This window comes from Poeciliopsis prolifica, unplaced genomic scaffold (genome assembly GCF_027474105.1).
Source record: "Poeciliopsis prolifica strain line A6 unplaced genomic scaffold, Auburn_PproV2 SCAFFOLD063, whole genome shotgun sequence".
NCBI classification, from domain to species: Eukaryota; Metazoa; Chordata; class Actinopteri; order Cyprinodontiformes; family Poeciliidae; genus Poeciliopsis; species Poeciliopsis prolifica.
The window spans coordinates 193,854-213,610 of NW_026562438.1; the positions used below are offsets into that span (position 1 = coordinate 193,854).

The 19,757-nt window shown below is 39.9% G+C and overlaps 2 pseudogenes; both read left to right on the forward strand.

Moving 5' to 3' along the window:
* LOC129379961 (CD209 antigen-like) overlaps window positions 1–6,867 on the forward strand; it is a 9,916-nt pseudogene extending 3,049 nt beyond the window's left edge.
* Window positions 6,868–11,340: 4,473 nt separating this feature from the next.
* LOC129380034 (CD209 antigen-like) lies at window positions 11,341–18,052 on the forward strand (annotated as a pseudogene).
* Window positions 18,053–19,757: the final 1,705 nt, after the last annotated feature.

The following is a 19,757-nucleotide window of genomic DNA, read 5'->3' on the forward strand; positions in this document are numbered from 1 at the left end:
TGAATGCTCAACACACTGAATGCTCCAACACACTGAATGCTCCAACACACTGAATGTTCCAACACACTGAATGCTCAACACACTGAATGCTCAACACACTGAATGCTCAACACACTAAATGCTCCAACACACTGAATGCTCAACACACTGAATGCTCCAACACACTGAATGCTCCAACTCACTGAATGCTCCTACACACTGAATGCTCCTACACACTGAATGCTCCAACACACTGAATGCTCCAACACACTGAATGCTCCTACACACTGAATGCTCCTACACACTGAATGCTCCAACACACTGAATGCTCTAACACACTGAATGCTCCAACTCACCGAATGCTCTAACACACTGAATGCTCCAATGCACTGAATGCTCCAACACACTGAATGCTCCAACACACTGAATGCTCCAATGCACGGAATGATTCTACATTTAGTGTGTTGGAGCGTTCAATGTGTTTTCAGTTTAAAAAAATGTTAGAGCATAAAGAAAAAGAACTAAGAGATCTATGTTATAGAGAGTTTATGCTGTAGTTTGGCCGAGTACAGATTTATAAATCAGAATCATCAGGTGATTGTTTCTCCATATGCTTAAAGGAGGCCATTCAGCTTTTGCATAGAACTCACAATGACGTGTCAAACGTCTGCTACCGGTTATAAACCTTAAAGCACGATGATACACAGTATTCAATGATTGAAGACATTTGGTCGAAGCATTCATATTTAAAACATCTCTATAATCCAGGAGTGGCATGAATGTCGCTGCTAAATTTACTTCTAGCTTTGAGAGCGAAACAAGATCAATTTCTGTAATAAAACCCAATCTCCATTTTCAATGTTTGTAATAGATTAGCTATGCGATTTTTATAAGAAAGTTTTTTTTATCTAGAATAAAACAAAGATATTTACAATTACTGACAAACTCCTGACCATATTGGGAGGTTTTTAATGATTGTTGAAGACCAGCACTACAAGCACTCACATAACCATGTCATCTGTATACATGAAGTGGTTCATTATGATCTCACCAATATTCAACGCACCCTATCCCACAATTTTGTATTCAGTTTGATTAATCATCATCAAAGGAGACGTTGGACATTTTCTAATCTTTATTATTTTCTCTGTAAAGGATGTCGAGCACCGAGGATGATGACTCCTATTCTACACTCAGTAGCAAAAATAGTAAGTGGCTCAATATATTTTATATATTTATGGGGATTGAAAGGTAACAGTACTATCCAAATGCTCTTAAATAAGTTATAGTCGGTTTTTTCATATAACTTAACGCTTTTCAACATCAGAGAAATCTCTTGGCAAGGCAGTTTTATTTGTTTATCCCATTTCATCAACAATTCAAAGTTCTTGATGAAACATAAAAAGTGCAGGACAGTAAAAAAGATCCATTGTTTTTACAAAAAAAAAAAAAAAAACACCAGCTGTGATTGCAAGAAAAATGAAATCATACAGTAAACATGTACACAGTTTTTTTGCCAACCTAGCAATTTTAAATTTTCTTCTAGTATTTAGAAAAAAAAATTTTTTCTTGTAGATCAAATTTTATTCAGTCTTAACAAAAAATACTTTTCATCAACAAATTAACTGTTAAAATGCAAATGTTTATATATTTTCAATAAAGCTGAATTTAAGTTTACTTTAAACACTTTATTTTTTAATAATAATTATATTTTCAAATAATATCTAAACATAAAATGTCAAAGAACATTTATCACTTAAATGCAACTTTTTTCCTCCTGTGGTCTTCAGAGATCGGCTTATCTAATTAGTCAATCAATCAAACTTTATATGGTACATATATGGTTTATAATAAACAAAAACAGGCAAAACAACAACAAAAGGCCACTAAAACAATAAAAGGATCATCCATTATCATATAAACTCAGTGAAGAGCCTCGCTGAGCTTTGAACAGAGTGTGAATGTGTTTGCAGAGTCTGAGGTCAGCAGTGATGAAACGTCCCAAATGTTTCTCTCTGACTTTACTGCTGCCAGACAGAGTGAAGTCAGGGAAAGATAATTTTCCCTGACTTCACTGTGTGAAGTCAGGGAGTGAAGTCACCCCGCTGTCTTCACAACCCCGCTGTCCCACCGCGACATCAGCGCTCCTCCTGAGCATTGCATTGGGCTTAAAACACAAGGAATCAATTTTCTTGTGTAGCTTTTTCCTGTGTTGGCTGGAGCTCAGCTCAAAGAAAAGAAGAATTTTGCCCAAATTCTTCTTTGGGCAACTTTACTTCATAAAGTTGCCCAAATTCAAAATAAAACTTATGAAACAAACAAAAACTGCAAGTCTGTGTCTGGTGAATGTTTGGTTAAAATATTATTATGCTTTATTTAATTGAACATTTTTACTCAAGTAGCAATACTTCATAAAGTTGCCCAAATAAAAGTAACTGGGCAACTTTACTTCATAAAGTTGCCCAAATAAAAGTAAAAAGTACAGTATAGTAAAACTTCTCTACTGGAAAGAAATTACTCAATGCTCTTGACAGTCATGATGTCACGCTTCCTTGCATTATATTTAATGTCATATAATGCTGAGCGCAAACAGTTGCTCCATACCAGCGCTGACGATCCCGGCATCGTCGTCATTATCCAACATATTTAGACCCAGAGGGGAGCAGAATGTCCAAAAATTGCACTCAGGTAACAAAAGAACTATTTCAACTTATTTTCAACATATTTTTACTCAAGTAAATGTACAAAAGTAGCCACTGAAGAAATTACTGAAGCAAGAGTTAACAAGTATTTGGTAAAAAAAAAAAAAAGCTACTCCAGGACTGAGAAACTGATCAAATTATCAATCATTTAATGTTTAAGAATTACATAATCAGGACTGACCAAAATGTAGGGCTATGTAGAAATATCCTTATTTCAAAGATCAGAATGAAAATTATTAATATTGTTACCAAATAAAATTAGACAAAGAAAAAAAAGATTCAAAATCAATTTGTTTCAAAAATAAAACTTATGAAACTTTAACAAAAACTGCAAGTCTGTGTCTGGTGAAGTTTTGGTTAAATATTATTATGCTTTATTTAATTGAACATTTTTACTCAAGTAGCAATACTTCATAAAGTTGCCCAAATAAAAGTAAAAAGTACAGTATAGTAAAACTCTCTACTGGAAAGAAATTACTCAAGTAACCCAGTCCTGTTTAGATCCCATAAGTTTTTACCTCTGTGCGCAGACTAGCGGGGTCACACTGACCCGGTGTGCGCTTCTGCAACAAGGTTTTTCATGTATGTTTTCAGAATGGACTGTGTGACAGGACAACCCCGCTGTCCCACCGCGACATCAGCGCTCCTCCTGAGCATTGCATTGGGCTTAAAACACAAGGAATCAATTTTCTTGTGTAGCTTTTTCCTGTGTTGGCTGGAGCTCAGCTCAAAAGGGTTTGATTCAACCACAGTTTCACTGTTTTTCAGGTGAAAAAGAAGATGAGCCATCATCACCCCTTCAGTCTCGTCTGTTCTTGGGGTCCTTGGGGATTTTCGTTGTCATGGCAGCTGGAATAATCATCTACAGTGAGTTTAATTTCAACCCAATATATTTTAATTATCTTCTTTTATAACATGTTTTTAGAGGTTTAAAGCATCAGATACAAGAGTCTACCAGCAGGCAGAGTTATGAACATTGATTAAAAGTCAGGGACACTGCAGTGTCACCAAGAATCAACTAAACTTAATGCTGCTCAGCTTGAAACTCATAAAGGTGTTAAAGTTTAATATGGAAGATCTAAAGTTGTGGAGAGGACGCTGTCTGGTTGGTGAACCTCAGGATCTCATCTTTTTCAATGACGATGTGTTTCTGCTGGTTTCTTCAGCCCATGGTTCCAGTAAACTCCTCTAAGTCTGAGGCCATGAGTCTGACCTTTGCCCTCTGAGGTGGCGGTAGTCTCTGCCTGAAGTGGAGGAGTTTAAGGACCTTGGTGAAAATCAGCCCAATTAAAGTGAAGACGTTCGACATGAGTGATTAGATTTATGCATTACCTTTGAAACTCTGGATTGGTCATTTTGTTATTTCCACACATGCATAAAATAGTGTAATTAGCAATAAAATTGTATAGTACACGATATTAGCACATTAAACATCCATCCATCCACTGGTTGTCAAAGCAGGCTGATAGGATCCGTGTTGCTCTGTGATGGAGCAACGCGGATTCTATCAGAGCAAACTACCACGCACACACTCTCCCCTGAGGGCAATTCAGAGAGCCCAATTAGCCTGAAAGTCATGAGTTTGGTCTCTGAGAGGAAGCCGGAGTACCCAGAGAAAATCTGAGGACATGCAAACTTCATGCATATAGACTCCAAGGATTCAAACCCTGGACCTTATTGCTGCAAAGCAACAGTTCTACCACCGTGCAGCACCCAAAGATAAGCAAGTTAATGAAATATTAAATCAATTTATTGTTCTTTGTTTCTAAACTGAGAATACTGTCTGATATCCTGAAAAGATCTGACAGAGAAACTGAAAATGTTGATGCTTCTCTGATACAGATAGATTCATTGACTTCACTGACTGAATACTTTGTGTTTTTTTATAGTGGGCATAAAAATGACAATGCAACAGGAAAGTATCAATGATCTGACAACAGAAAGAAAGAAACTGATTAAGGAAAGAACGACGATTAAGATGCGCAAGCTGGACCAAATGAGCCAAGAAGGAGAGGACATGTTCCGAAATAAAGAGGAGCTGGACCGAGTGAAAGCTGAGATGAGCAAGGCGATGGAAGAAATAGCACATCTGAGTGTAGAAAAGGAAAATTTTTTGCTCAAGAGAGACGAGATGAGTCAAGTGAGAGCGGAGCTTACCAAAGTGAGCCAAGTGAAAGATGAGCTGAGCCAGGACAAACATAAGCTGAATCGAGAGAGAGATGAGCTGACCCGACAGATTAATAAGCTGAGCCAAGAGAGAGACGAGATGAAGGAGACTCTGGAATTCATCCAGACGTTTGACACCTTTTCAGTTAAAGACAACTGCCTCAACAAAAGTGATTAGATTTACACATTACCTTTGAAACTCTGGATTAGTCATTGTGTTATTTTTTTAAATGTTATTATCTTCAGTTATAGCTGTTCAAAACATACCTAACCTAATAGTCACAGGTTCAGTGCTGGTCTGACAGTAAGGTGAGCCAGGGCCTTTGCTGGGCTGGAGAAAAACTGATTCAGTAGCAACAAGTTTAGAATAAAGTCTTGATTTCAGAGAGTACTGTTGTTTTTGAGAGAACCGAGCACAGAGCCCTGTGGTACACCACTTCTAACCAGAATGGTAGCTTAACTTAATCACTTTCCATTATTGATCTGCACTCTACCTTTGAAGTCTTTGATCAATTTTGACGAGTGAAACATTAAATATAGACACTGGGATATCTTTTATACATTTATGTTTTGTTCTTTTTGGAGTTATTTTACTAATGTTTCACTTCTTTCTGATATTTCCTCTTGTCTAATGGATCCAGTATGTAAGCCTGCACAACTGAATGGATTTTCTTCAAAAAAAAATGCTACATGTTTTACGACAAACCAGCTCCTTGGAAGACCTGGGAACAAAGTCGAACGATCTGTAAGGAAAGAGGAGCAGATTTGGTTGTTATTGATGATCTGCAGGAGCAGGTAAAATCTAACGCCACATGGAGCAGCTTAGAGCCAATCTGGAAGTTTCTGTAAAATTGATGACTTGAAGTAAATCAAAAAAAATCTGTTCACAGGAATTTGTCAGCAAACACATCAAGTACTACCATGATATTCACCATGGATACTGGATGGGATTACAAGAAGTTAACAACACCTGGACCTGGATTACTGGAAATGTAGACACTCTTGGGTAAGAACTATTCTCTAAAAATATACATGTTGAAGTAGAAATATAAATATATTTGACACTTGTAGAAGAGTTAAATAAACTGACTTCTCCAGGACTTCTTCTAAACCAAACCTTGGTGGACTGTGAGATATGTTTGGGTTCATTGTTTCTGTTTGGACGTCCAATGATGTCAAAGCTTACTGGGTTTCCTCAAGCTTCATCCGTCCTCAGACAGCAGGACAGTTTCTCCCAGGATATCCTGATTGACTCCATCTTGACCTCCACACTCTGCAAGTTTCCAGAGGAAGGGAAGCGGCCCCAGAGCATCATTGGGTCCCTGCCGTGCTTCACAGTGGGCAGGGTGTTCTTTTCAGCATGAGCTTCAGACGTCTGATCAGACTCAAGAAGTTCAGAAAAACAAAACCGTTCTTCATCCTCCTAATATCGCTAAGAGCAAACTGCAGCTGGGTTTTCTTGTGCCTTTGGGTCAGTGGTGCTGAAGGTGATTGAGTTCAGGCATGGAGACCTTCAGTCCTCAGTCTGTCCTCACTGTGGGACCTGAACCCTCTGGCTGATGCCACCAAGCCTTGCTGCTGGTATAGAGACAAAACATGTAGATGCTGCCAGTTATCAGTCTGATGTTAGTGAGCTGCTGTGTGATTTTATTTTATGTTCTGAGGTTCATGTTTCTGTTTTAAAGGTTCTGGATGAAGGACGTGGAGATACAACTAGGACCAAAAGCTCTGGTGGTTCCAAGACTAAATCCCTCAGAGAGCTGGAAACCAGCAGAGAACGGGTTCAGAACAAATTCATTTGTGAGCATAACGCTCGACTGAGGTCCAACTAACTGTTCTCTTAAAGTTTCATTAAATGTGCCATGAATTTCTATATACAAGTCATCACCACCTTAATAATCTGCTGGTCGTTTTGTCTCTTCATTCTCATTGTTTATGAACTCTCACTTATTGAAACCGTCTGTGTTGCACTGCCAGGGTTAGATGTTGTTTTTCCAAGACCAAGCAGTCATGAAGAGACGGTCAGGGATGTCCATTATATTCTTGATTTTATTGAACGTCTCCTACTATGCAAAGTTCACATTTAGCATGTTTCCATCTTTCCATTTGGTCATCCTGTTCCCAGAGACAATATAAGGGCAAAAATAAAACAAAACACCCAGCAGTTTTTTGGGAAAAGTGTTTCATATGTCGTTTTTGAAACTGTTTCAAAAACCTTTAAATTGATGCGTCATAATTCATAGCTAGCAACCCCAAGCCAAACCCAGTCACTCACCTGGCAACCCAAATGGAGCTCCGCCCACTTCATTCCAAGCTACCGCTGTACAATGGCTGCTGGAAAAGGTTCACAGAGCTACAAAGCTTCATTGTATTTTTGCCATCAAGGTCAATGTGATGTTGCCAAAGAAAGTTGTAGTTTGCACCAATCAGCTTAGGAAGGATTCCTCTAAAACTACCAACCGAACAGACAGGATTTACCACAATACCTGGACTGAAGGAAGGCTCCGTCCTCATGGTTTGTCACAAATCTGCAGTCTTGTGTGCTTTGTATTGTTGTTCGGCATGAATATGATTTGTCTTTTAGCATGAGCTAACACTAGCCTCTGCTAGTCCTGTGTTTGACATTATTGTCAGAGTTGAACTGGAAATGATGGCCTATAGTTTTACGAGCAGATCGACCACAAAGCTGATTTGTTGGATTCTAAAGACGACGTCCGACCCAATTCCAGAAGAAACGGGTCGGAGAGGTTCCTGGGCCTCATATCCTCTTCAGGTAATGGTTTAGTTTTAGTGAAGCGACAGGACTCAACATGTTTTATGTGTTTTTAAGTCTTTGAACTGATGACTGAGGAAACCTTTCCATTCAGGGACCAATGTTTGGTGTCGTCTCGGACTTTCAGGGGACTGGTGTTTGTGGTCCATCACCAGAATGGTAGCTTAATTTATTTATCTGCACTCTACCGTTGAAATCTTTGCTTTAGCCATTTTAGCTATTGAAAACATTAAATATACACACAGTGATTTCTTTCATCTATTTGTTTTTTTTGATGTTATTTCACTAATGTTCCACTTCTTTCTGTTCGTTCTCCTTGTCTAATGAAACCAGAGTCAGCAGTGCTCAGATGACTGGATTCTCTTCAAGACAAAATGTTGCATGTTCTTTGGAAAAAGTCGTCCTATGCTGACTTGGGCAAAGACAGATTTGGTTTGAATTGATGATTTGGAGGAGCAGCTAAAATCTAATGCCACCTCTACAATAGAAACTCAAAGCTGGTCTGGTAATTTCTGTTCAGGTGATGGCTGGAAATAAGAAGATTAGTGATAATCTAACAAAAATCTGTTCACAGGAATTTCTCAGCAAACATACCAAACAATTCTGTCATCAATTGCTGGGATACTGACTAGAGTTACAAGAAACTAACAACACTGAACCTGCACTCTGTTGGGTAAGAATAATTATAGAAAGATATGCATAATTAAATAAACATTAATTAATGACAACTCACAGAACTTCTTCTGGACTGTGAGATACGATTGGGTTCATAGTGTGGTCGGATCGGCCTCTACCTGAAGACTGCAAACAATGGGCAGTGATATTCAAGTGCCCAGGTCGACCGGCCAGCAGGCCTTGATGCAGGCAATTTCCTCCTGGCACTGAAGAGATGCAGTATGAGGAGGAACTCCTGCTGTGATGCTCTCAGACTCTCTAATCGGAGTGTCTTTGTGAATTAAGTGCCCTCACAAACATACTGTCAACTCTGCAATGAAAATATATTTTAAAAATTCAGTTTTTCCAAAAATCTACTCAGCTGTTGAGATTGAACAGTTTTATATCCAACTGTGAAAGCAGAGACATTTAAATCTTAAATATCAAATGTTGCAAGCTGATGCAACTCTTAACACGAGTCTGGCTTCTTTTCAAATCTGTTTCTATTCATATAGTCACATGCTGACAATTCTTAATTTGTTTTTAGTGAGCTGCTGTATGAATTTATTTTTTGTTCTGAGATTTATGTTTCTGTTTTAAAGGTTTGGGATGAAGGAGGATCTTTATTCCAGGACCAGAAGAACTTTTGATCTATGGAAAAGATCTCACAGAGAGCTGGACATAAATAGAGGTTCTCTAAGGAGCAGATCATCTGTGAGCATGAAGCCAATAAGGTCCAACTAACAAACTTTTCTCTTAAAGTTCGAGTCAGTGAAAGGAATACTCAACTCTGTTATGAATTTCTACATGTAAAGTGTAACACCATGGCTGACAATCTGCTGGTCATTTTGTCTCTTCATCCTTAGTGTTTATGAACTCTGACCTGATGAACCTGTCTGTGTTGCAGCCACAGCCAGATGTTTTTCTGCAGCTGCTCAGGATCCAGACTGCCTCTCCATTGTTCAGGATTCCTTATCTTTGGTATAAACCCATGTGTGGACTCTGCCTGACAGAACAAACTCTGAGTCTGACCTTTAATCTGACATTTTGATGAGTTTCTCATCTTGAGGCTCTCATCTCTTGCACATGGCATTACATAAACCTGACTGAGTGATTTTCTCTTAACGGAGCTTGGAAATTTGTCATTTCCACAACAATCGTCTTTATGGTTTAATGTCAGACATGCATGCATCCTGCAGAGTGGCACAGTTGGTAGTGATGTAGCCTTGCAGTGAGGTTTCGCTCTGGGTCATCCAGCTTCTAGTCCTAAATTCACCTGAGGTGTGAGTGGGTTATTTGTCCTGACCTTTGCTCTCTGATGGACTGGCGGCATGTCCAGGCCGAACCCGACTCCCGCCTGACGACTCCTGGAGACAGACATGTTGGAGATGAGCGGTTCTTTATGCATTTAAGATGCAGTTTTATTAAAAGGATTCAATAAAAGATATATTATGAAACACATTAAAATATAAACAAAGTTCAGTGATTTCATTCAAACAGTTGCAGCTCATTTTTAAATTAACTCATTGTTGCAAAACCTCAAAATGAATTTTTTATCTTGCAGGTCTAAGGGCAGTTTCCCAAAGCGAGGATCGTGGATTAAGCTGGGATTTTATGCATATCCTGGCTGAATTAATCCTCAATTTGGTTTTCACAACAGGACTTTATCTTGTGCAGCTGACCTGCTTCAGACAAGGCCAGCAGTCAGGCTTAGTTCATCCTGGAGCAGTCAGGTCGGTCAGAAACTAATGTGTTTTTTTCCATAATTCCGTTTAGAAAAGCAAGATTGGCAAAAGAAAAATATTCAAATTTAAAATAATCGTGTGGCGATACTCAGAAATAATATGCAATTTCACTTTCTGGACCCAAATGTTGAGTTGCTCAACACCCTGGGAATGTTTCCATCTCTTTCAGGCACACAGGTTCGATTCCACACAGAGACATCTGAGACAGTCTCAAATTTATAAAAGACTATTTATTAAATTCTTTTAAAAATGTTATTTTTTAAAAACCAGTTCTTATAAAAAAAAACACTAAGGAAAACAGAAGAAACGACAGTGGCTGAGGTTACAGGCAGAAGGGGCCTCTATAGGGAGGGCCCCCACCAAACACAGCAAACAAAACCCTGAAAGCATCAGACGCAGTGAGAAAACCCAAAGTCAGGAATCACAAAGAGGAAGACACGTCATCACGGCCTCAGCGCTGCAAACAGAAAAACAAACAACCAGAAACCTAATACAAGAAAAACAATGTCAGCCCAAATAAATAAACAGTTATATGAAGAATCAAAAGGGCTGGAACAAATAAAAACATAGAAAATACAGGTTAAATATCAAAATCAGGTGTGGCCCGCTGGCCGCGCAGCAGGAGGCGGACTGGTTGCGCCCCAAACACCGCTTTAATCGGGGCGTGTGACGTCACCACAGTCCGAATCTGATGAACATGCAGAAATCCGGGAGACAAAAGAGCAGCAAAGGTCCGAATATGGGGGAGACCTATGAAAGATAATCAGCGTTTCAAACAAAGCTGCAACAAACTAGAGCTTAGAATGAGCGTTAATTCTTACCTGCAGAGCCGCACAAACACAATGAGGAGGAGGAGGAGGAGGAGAGCAGCGCAGCGGCCTTTCACCACCATCTCACTGAAACTCAGCTGTTGTGCAGGCAGAGAGAAAACCTGCACAGGAAATCAGAGCAGCATGCGCCACACTTGGCGATTTGTTGCCATTCACGGCCAGATCCCACGACACGCAGTGGGACACGAGGAAGACACGCGTCCACCTGGACGCAACGGCTTCTTACAGACCACGCCCACTTTACTCAGCTGAACCTTGTCACCTGGAAACTATTTGTGTAGAAATATGTACATTTCTACACCACTACATTGGCATTAAATATTTCATTCTCATTATACAGTTGAATTGATTAAAAGATAATTAAACGTCTTAATCAGTTTAGGTCAGATTTGAAACATAATTTGTCTGACTCTGAAGGGTTGAACACGTCACAATAAAGGCCGAAGAACGGCTTGAAAAGACCGCTCTAAGCGATGTGCACGTCCGCCGAGAGTGCGCTGCGGTCCGCTGTCAGAACGCTGTGTGGAGGCGGAGTGATCCGTTGGTCAGTACAGCGGTCCTCGGCTACATTGGACCAGAGAAGCTGATTTCTGTTTTCACAGGTGGGTCAAACTCACAAGTTATATGTACCACTGTTAGAAGTGTTTGTTAGTTCACGACAATTTTTTTTTTTTTACTTAAATCGATTGTATGTTGAGATACTTGTGTGTATTTGAAGTGTCAGTTTGCTGGCGGGAGCCTAACTGCTAACTGCCGCTAGCAAAGGATCGCCAACTCAACATCTCCAAAATACAGGACAACTGCGACATCATCCGACAATATTCATTTGTTTCGCCAACATTTGAGTTGAATCCATGTAAAAGTATTTTTTACATTTTTTCTTACAGTTTTTCAGCTGGTCTGGTCTCAGTAATAAAAAGAAGGATGTTTGAAAAGCAAGACTGCAACTTCAAAACAAATAGAGCACCAATCCGCATTTTACTCAGAAGCATATAACTTATGTCAGTAAGCTCTACTTAAATCTTAATGATAAATTAAGTTTTAAATAGGCTTCATTACTAAATAAGCATGTTTATTAAATAGGCTTATTATCAAGTTATTCTCCAAGAGGATGATTCAATAGAGATTAAATCATCCTCTTGTCCATTTGAAAACTTTATTGCATAATTGCTAAAAGCTTTAATCACACCTGAGGTTTAACCCTTTGACTAGTTTGTTCTTTTTGCAACTGCATGGTCTCATTTTCTTTGCTGGAGCGCCATCTAGTGTTTGTAAACACTAATTGCAGGCTGCTGTCTCGTGACTCCAGATTCAGCCTGAGTGACAGAAAACCTGGCGGTTAAAACAGCTGGAAACTGCCGCCAGCCTGAACTCCAACCGCTGTCACTCTGAGTGCTATGACGTCACCATATGTGTAGTGACTGTTTACTACCGTTAGTGTGAAAGCTAGCAACCGTTAGCACCTTTTTAGAAGTTGGGGAGTCACGTTTAGAGGGTGTTTTAGTCCAAACGACTTGATAGTTTTATGTAGAAAATGTATTTCTATTATTAGTGTAAACCAAATTTGTGTATACTAATTGTTTCATTGTATTTATTAACATTTCAGTCTGTGTAAAAACAAAAGAAGCTGAATGAATGTAACCGCCATTACTGAAGAAACTGATTGCAGTTTTGGCTGCATATCAGATACTTTATACCCAAATCAGTCGTCTGCAGAGCGTAACCAATAGGTCCCAGCCTTTTCTGTGCCCTGGGCGAACATGCTGTGTTGTATCAACCTTCTCAGGTCTGGTTCTGGTTTGCTCAGCATCCTCAGAACCAGAACCAAACACGGGGAAGGAGCATTGACTTTTAATGCTTCTCTAATCTTGGACCAAACTTCCATAAAACTGTAAAACAGCTGAAACACTGAGTTCTTTTAAAGTTGCAGTATGAAACTTTTATAAAAAAAAATATTTTTAACATATTCATTAAAAAAATACAACAAGCAATAAACATTACATTTTGTCAATGTTCAAGTTATTATCAAAGACAACTCTAAACAGGTGGGTTCTTAGGACAGTCTGATTTTTAGACTGTTTTTGATACATAAGATTTGTGGATTGACTGGAAGCTGCAGTTTGTAGCTTATTTAAAATAATATCTTTTGTAAATATTTGTTAAAACTCTCCATGTTGTGACAGTTTGTCATGAGACAGATAATCTGTGAAATCTCCCTGAGCTGCAATTGCTGTCTGAAAAAAATGGCTGTTCCTGACAAAAGCAACCCATCAGAGCCAGGAGGGGGGGTCCTAGGGTTGTCAATAAACCTCATGTACTCGCTGCTCAGTGTGCTAAAAGTGAAGAAACACTTTAACATTTTTTCACTGTCATTGGTGGCCATGCTAACTATACTGAGCATTCACAAAATTCTCTACTAACTGCAGCTTAGCAGAAAGCCAGTGGGGGAGAGGGTTGAGTAACGCCACGCAAGGTTGTGATTGACAGTGCTAACACACGGCTCCTGGTTCTGATTTTTTGTCCGTAGTTAGCACTCAGAGAAGGTAGAGGAGATCAATTTCTTTCACAGGTTATCTGTTTCATGCTCTACCGTCAGGGCAGAGTGACCCAGCTGCATCGGTCTGGATGATTAGATTTTTTTAGTCAGACCTGTGAAGACACAGCTGCAGTAATCAACACAACTAAAGATAAACACATGGATGGGTTTCTCTAGATCTTGTTGCAACATTAGTCCCATAAGCCTGGAAATGTTCTGATGCTGCATCAAACCCTGACGTCTTTTAAAAAGCGGAAGAGGAACGCGCCTGCTTCCCAATGAGCTACAGCTGACATCATTCAAGCACATGTTGGACATTTTCTAAAATCTGAATCTTTATGATTTTGCCTTTAAAGGATGGACAGCAGCGAGGACGATGACTCCTATCCTTCAGTCACTAGTCACAATCGCAAATATTCTCATGAAAGTAAGTGACTCCATTGTATATTCTATGAGTATTAAAAAGTAACAATACTGCCCAAATGTACGTATTACATCATTATTTCCTGTGTGGGTTTTTTTACATCACATGGCCTTGAGGCTTAATCTCCTTGTATCATTGGAGAAATGTCTTTGCAAGGCAGGGTTATTTGTACAGCACATTTTAGCAACGAGACAATTCAAAGTCCTTCACATGATAAAAACAAAAAAAGGGGAGTAGCTACAATGCAGCGGCGTAATAAAGGAAAGTAAATATGATTTGGAGTGTGGACTAATATTAATGTTGTTTCTAGGGCTGCACCAATTTATTGGCCAGCCAAAGTATTGGAAGTTATTTCTTTAATTTTGGAAGATTGATGATTGGCCGATACTTACATGTGAAGCCAATCTTCTTCTCCACTGATGTTATGTACCTCAGAAACGATTTAAAAATCAGCCACTGTCCTCTTCTGCTCTACAGTGACAGGTTTGATTGACCGATCGCCCACCAGGTCATCTTTGCACATTTGCAGTTAACAATATTGACCTCACTGTTGCAGGCTCAGCGACATTCTTGCTATATTTAGCAATATTTCAGACAACAAAAACTTTAGTATCGTCCAGAATCAGAATCAGGGTCAGGCTTTTTAAAGATTAGTAATCGCCAAACCATCCACCAAGTGAACAGTAGACCTTCTTTGGTCTACATGGTTGGTCTCCAACAGCTGTTTGCAGCTCTTGCTGCAAGGCAAAAGTGCTACCAACCACTCCACTGTGCAACCCATGTTCAAACATTCAGATCTTAATCTTGAACCTTAGAAAGATGTCAAACAAGACAAACACAGTGCGTTGGATCCATAGTTATTTCTTGCTCTCTCTTACTGATACATGGCAAGATCCATGGTATTACCCAAGTGGTGGGTGTCCTAAATAGATACTCCATTGATGCTCCTTATTACCAATATAAATGGTCTAGACACTGTTCAGTACAATCCAGAGGGAGTCGTCTTCTCTCCGCTGTTGTGCAGCTCAGAGGCAGATCGGCCGTCCGGTCTGCTCTGTGTTTACCTAAACCAGTCACAGCTGATTTTCCATATTTTCCTGTCCTGTTAAACTGGGACTAAGAAAATAACTCATACCCCTCTACCAGTATCCAGGCCTTCTGATGAATTATAACTTCTATACCTTATCAAGTTTATTGTTTCTTTCAGGTGAAGAAGAACAACAACAACAAAAAGAAGAAGAAGCGCCATCACCCCTTCAGTCTCGTCTGTATTTGGCGGGTTTGGGGATTTTTTGTATCCTGGTAGCTGGAACAGCTGTCTACAGTGAGTTTAATTTCAACCCAATATATTTTAATTATCTTCTTTTATAACATGTTTTTAGAGGTTTAAAGCATCAGATACAAGAGTCTACCAGCAGGCAGAGTTATGAACATTGATTAAAAGTCAGGGACACTGCAGTGTCACCAAGAATCAACTTAACTTAATGCTGCTCAGCTTGAAACCCATAAAGGTGTTAAAGTTTAATATGGAAGATCTAAAGTTGTGGAGAGGACGCTGTCTGGTTGGTGAACCTCAGGATCTCATCTTTTTCAATGACGATGTGTCTCTGCTGGTTTCTTCAGCCCATGGTTCCAGTAAACTCCTCTAAGTCTGAGGCCATGAGTCTGACCTTTGCCCTCTGAGGTGGCGGTAGTCTCTGCCTGAAGTGGAGGAGTTTAAGGACCTTGGTGAAAATCAGCCCAATTAAAGTGAAGATTTCAGACATACAAGCAATAAAATTGGAATAATAAATGTAAAATTGTACAATACATAGTATTACGAAATGAAACATCCACTGTCTAAACTTGGCTGTCAGTGCAGGGTTGTTGGGCAGGTTGGTGTCGTATTTCTACTGGTACATGGGCAAGAGTGTCCATTGGTAAACTTTATGCATATAGACTCCAAGGATTCAAACCCTGAACCTTATTGCTGCAAGGCAACAGTTCCACCACCGTGCAGCCCCCAAAAATAAGCGAGTTAATAAAATATTAAATCAGTTTACCTTTCTATATATTCTGAAAAGATCTGAGAGAAAAATTTAAAATGTTGATGTTCCTCTGATAGACATAGATTCACTGACTTTCTGACTAATTTGTGTGTTTTTATAGTGAGTGTAAAGGTTAACATGCATCAGGAACATATCGATTATCTTACAACAGAAAAAAAGAAATTAACTGAGCAAAGAAGAACAATAAAGAACCAGGAGATGAGCCGAGTGAGCAAAGCGGGAGAGGAGCTATTTCGAAAGAAGGAGGAGCTGAGCCGCATGAGATCTACGCTGAAGCTAGTGAACGGAGACAGAGCGCTGCTGAGACAAGAGATGGAGGAGCTGAGCCGACAGACGGAGGAGCTGAGCCAAAAGAGAGATGAGCTGAACCAGTTATACAAAGAGAAAGATGAGCTGAGCCACGCAAGAAATCAATCAACCCAAGAGATTGAAAGGCTCATTCAGGAGAAAGACAAGCTGAGCCAAGAGAGAGACGAGATGAAGGAGACTCTGGAATTCATCCAGACGTTTGACACCTTTTCAGTTAAAGACAACTGCCTCAACAAAAGTGATTAGATTTACACATTACCTTTGAAACTCTGGATTAGTCATTGTGTTATTTTTTTAAATGTTATTATCTTCAGTTATAAATAGCTGTTCAAAACATACCTAACCTAATAGTCACAGGTTCAGTGCTGGTCTGACAGTAAGGTGAGCCAGGGCCTTTGCTGGGCTGGAGAAAAACTGATTCAGTAGCAACAAGTTTAGAATAAAGTCTTGATTTCAGAGAATACTGTTGTTTTTGAGAGAACCGAGCACAGAGCCCTGTGGTACCACTTCTAACCAGAATGGTAGCTTAACTTAATCACTTTCCATTATTGATCTGCACTCTTTGAAATCTTTGATCAATTTTGACGAGTGAAACATTAAATATAGACACTGGGATATCTTTTATACATTTATGTTTTGTTCTTTTTGGAGTTATTTTACTAATGTTTCACTTCTTTCTGATATTTCCTCTTGTCTAATGGATCCAGTATGTAAGCCCTGCACAGCTGAATGGATTTTCTTCAAAAAAAATGCTACATGTTTTACGACAAACCAGCTCCTTGGAAGACCTGGGAACAAAGTCGAACGATCTGTAAGGAAAGAGGAGCAGATTTGGTTGTTATTGATGATCTGCAGGAGCAGGTAAAATCTAACGCCACATGGAGCAGCTTAGAGCCAATCTGGAAGTTTCTGTAAAATTGATGACTTGAAGTAAATCAAAAAAAATCTGTTCACAGGAATTTGTCAGTAAACATCAAGTATTACCATGATGAATACCATGGATACTGGATGGGATTACAAGAAGTTAACACACCTGGACCTGGATTACTGGAAATGTAGACACTCTTGGGTAAGAACTATTCTCTAAAAATATACATGTTGAAGTAGAAATATAATATATTGACACACTTGTAGAAGAGTTAAATAAATTGACTTCTCCAGGACTTCTTCTAAACCAAACCTTGGTGGACTGTGAGATATGTTTGGGTTCATTGTTCTGTTTGGACGTCCAATGATGTCAAAGCTTACTGGGTTTCCTCAAGCTTCATCCGTCCTCAGACAGCAGGACAGTTTCTCCAGGATATCCTGATTGACTCCATCTTGACCTCCACACTCTGCAAGTTTCCAGAGGAAGGGAAGCGGCCCCAGAGCATCATTGGGTCCCTGCCGTGCTTCACAGTGGGCAGGGTGTTCTTTTCAGCATGAGCTTCAGACGTCTGATCAGACTCAAGAAGTTCAGAAAAACAAAACCGTTCTTCATCCTAATATAGCTAAGAGCAAACTGCATCTGGGTTTCTTGTGCCTTTGGGTCAGTGGTGCTGAAGGTGATTGAGTTCAGGCATGGAGACCTTCAGTCCTCAGTCTCTCTCTGTGGGACCTGAACCCTCTGGCTGATGCCACAAGCCTTGCTGCTGGTATAGAGACAAAACATGTAGATGCTGCCAGTTATCAGTCTGATGTTAGTGAGCTGCTGTGTGATTTTATTTTATGTTCTGAGGTTCATGTTTCTGTTTTAAAGGTTCTGGATGAAGGAGAACTTCACCATTCCGCAACCAAAAGCTCTGGTGGTTCCAGGAAAAAATCCCTCAGAGAGCTGGAAGAAAGCAATGAATGAGTTTCAGAACAAATTCATTTGTGAGCATAACGCTCGACTGAGGTCCAACTAACTGTTCTCTAAAGTTTCAAAATGTGCCATGAATTTCTATATACAAGTCATCACCACCTTAATAATCTGCTGGTCGTTTTGTCTCTTCATTCTCATTGTTTATGAACTCTCACTTATTGAAACCGTCTGTGTTGCACTGCCAGGGTTAGATGTTGTTTTTCCAAGACCAAGCAGTCATGAAGAGACGGTCAGGGATGTCCATTATATTCTTGATTTTATTGAACGTCTCCTACTATGCAAAGTTCACATTTAGCATGTTTCCATCTTTCCATTTGGTCATCTCCTGTTCCCAGAGACAATATAAGGGCAAAAATAAAACAAAACACCCAGCAGTTTTTTGGGAAAAGTGTTTCATATGTCGTTTTTGAAACTGTTTCAAAAACCTTTAAATTGATGCGTCATAATTTCATAGCTAGCAACCCCAAGCCAAACCCAGTCGCTCACCTGGCAACCCAAATGGAGCTCCGCCCACTTCATTCCAAGCTACCGCTGTACAATGGCTGCTGGAAAAGGTTCACAGAGCTACAAAGCTTCATTGTATTTTTGCCATCAAGGTCAATGTGATGTTGCCAAAGAAAGTTGTAGTTTGCACCAATCAGCTTAGGAAGGATTCCTCTAAACTACCAACCGAACAGACAGGATTTACCACAATACCTGGACTGAAGGAAGGCTCCGTCCTCATGGTTTGTCACAAATCTGCAGTCTTGTGTGCTTTGTATTGTTGTTTGGCATGAACATGATTTGTCTTTTAGCATGAGCTAACACTAGCCTCTGCTAGTCCTGTGTTTGACATTATTGTCAGAGTTGAACTGGAAATGATGGCCTATAGTTTTACGAGCAGATCGACCACAAAGCTGATTTGTTGGATTCTAAAGACGACATCCGACCCAATTCCAGAAGAAACGGGTCGGAGAGGTTCCTGGGCCTCATATCCTCTTCAGGTAATGGTTTAGTTTTAGTGAAGCGACAGGACTCAACATGTTTTATGTGTTTTTAAGTCTTTGAACTGATGACTGAGGAAACCTTTCCATTCAGGGACCAATGTTTGGTTTCCTGTTGGACATTTGGTCTGTTCAGTAGGGGTCACGAAGCTGACCTTGGTGACCCCTGTCGGTTCGGTCTCCTGTGGAGATTCTTCAGAGCAGTGAGATAAGAAGACACCACACTGATGTGTCTAATGCTGGTTGTACCTGTGGACAACATGGACGGTGAGGACAACCCAAGGAACCAACACAGTGACCCAGCTGGGGAGGATTACGCTGCAGCAGCAAGAGGGCGAGCGAGGCGGTCCACGAGCCTCAGACTGAAACTGCAACCATTAAGTTCAGAAAAGAGCCAATAAAAACAAATTCCAACTAAAAATGTAGACGTTCTACGTTATGAGTTCTGGAGTTAAAATCGGATATTTTCAAAGCCCCATTACAACCTGCTCACAGTTTGCTCTACTTCACCTTTACGTTTCTAAAGGCGGTTTAAAGACACTACCGACGGGATCTGGCTGGAGGTGAGCGGTTCTGCAGTAATAGAAGTTACTGCAGAACCTCAACTGTTAAAGGAATATTAGGCCCATTGCATTTGGAGCCCACAAAATATCACAAAAATACTGTAGCAATTATTAAAACAGCAGCATAAAACCAAACATGCCATGATTAACAAATCTAAAGGTCCCAAAAACATCAGTGGAGTGGCATAGGGGCACCCGGGGA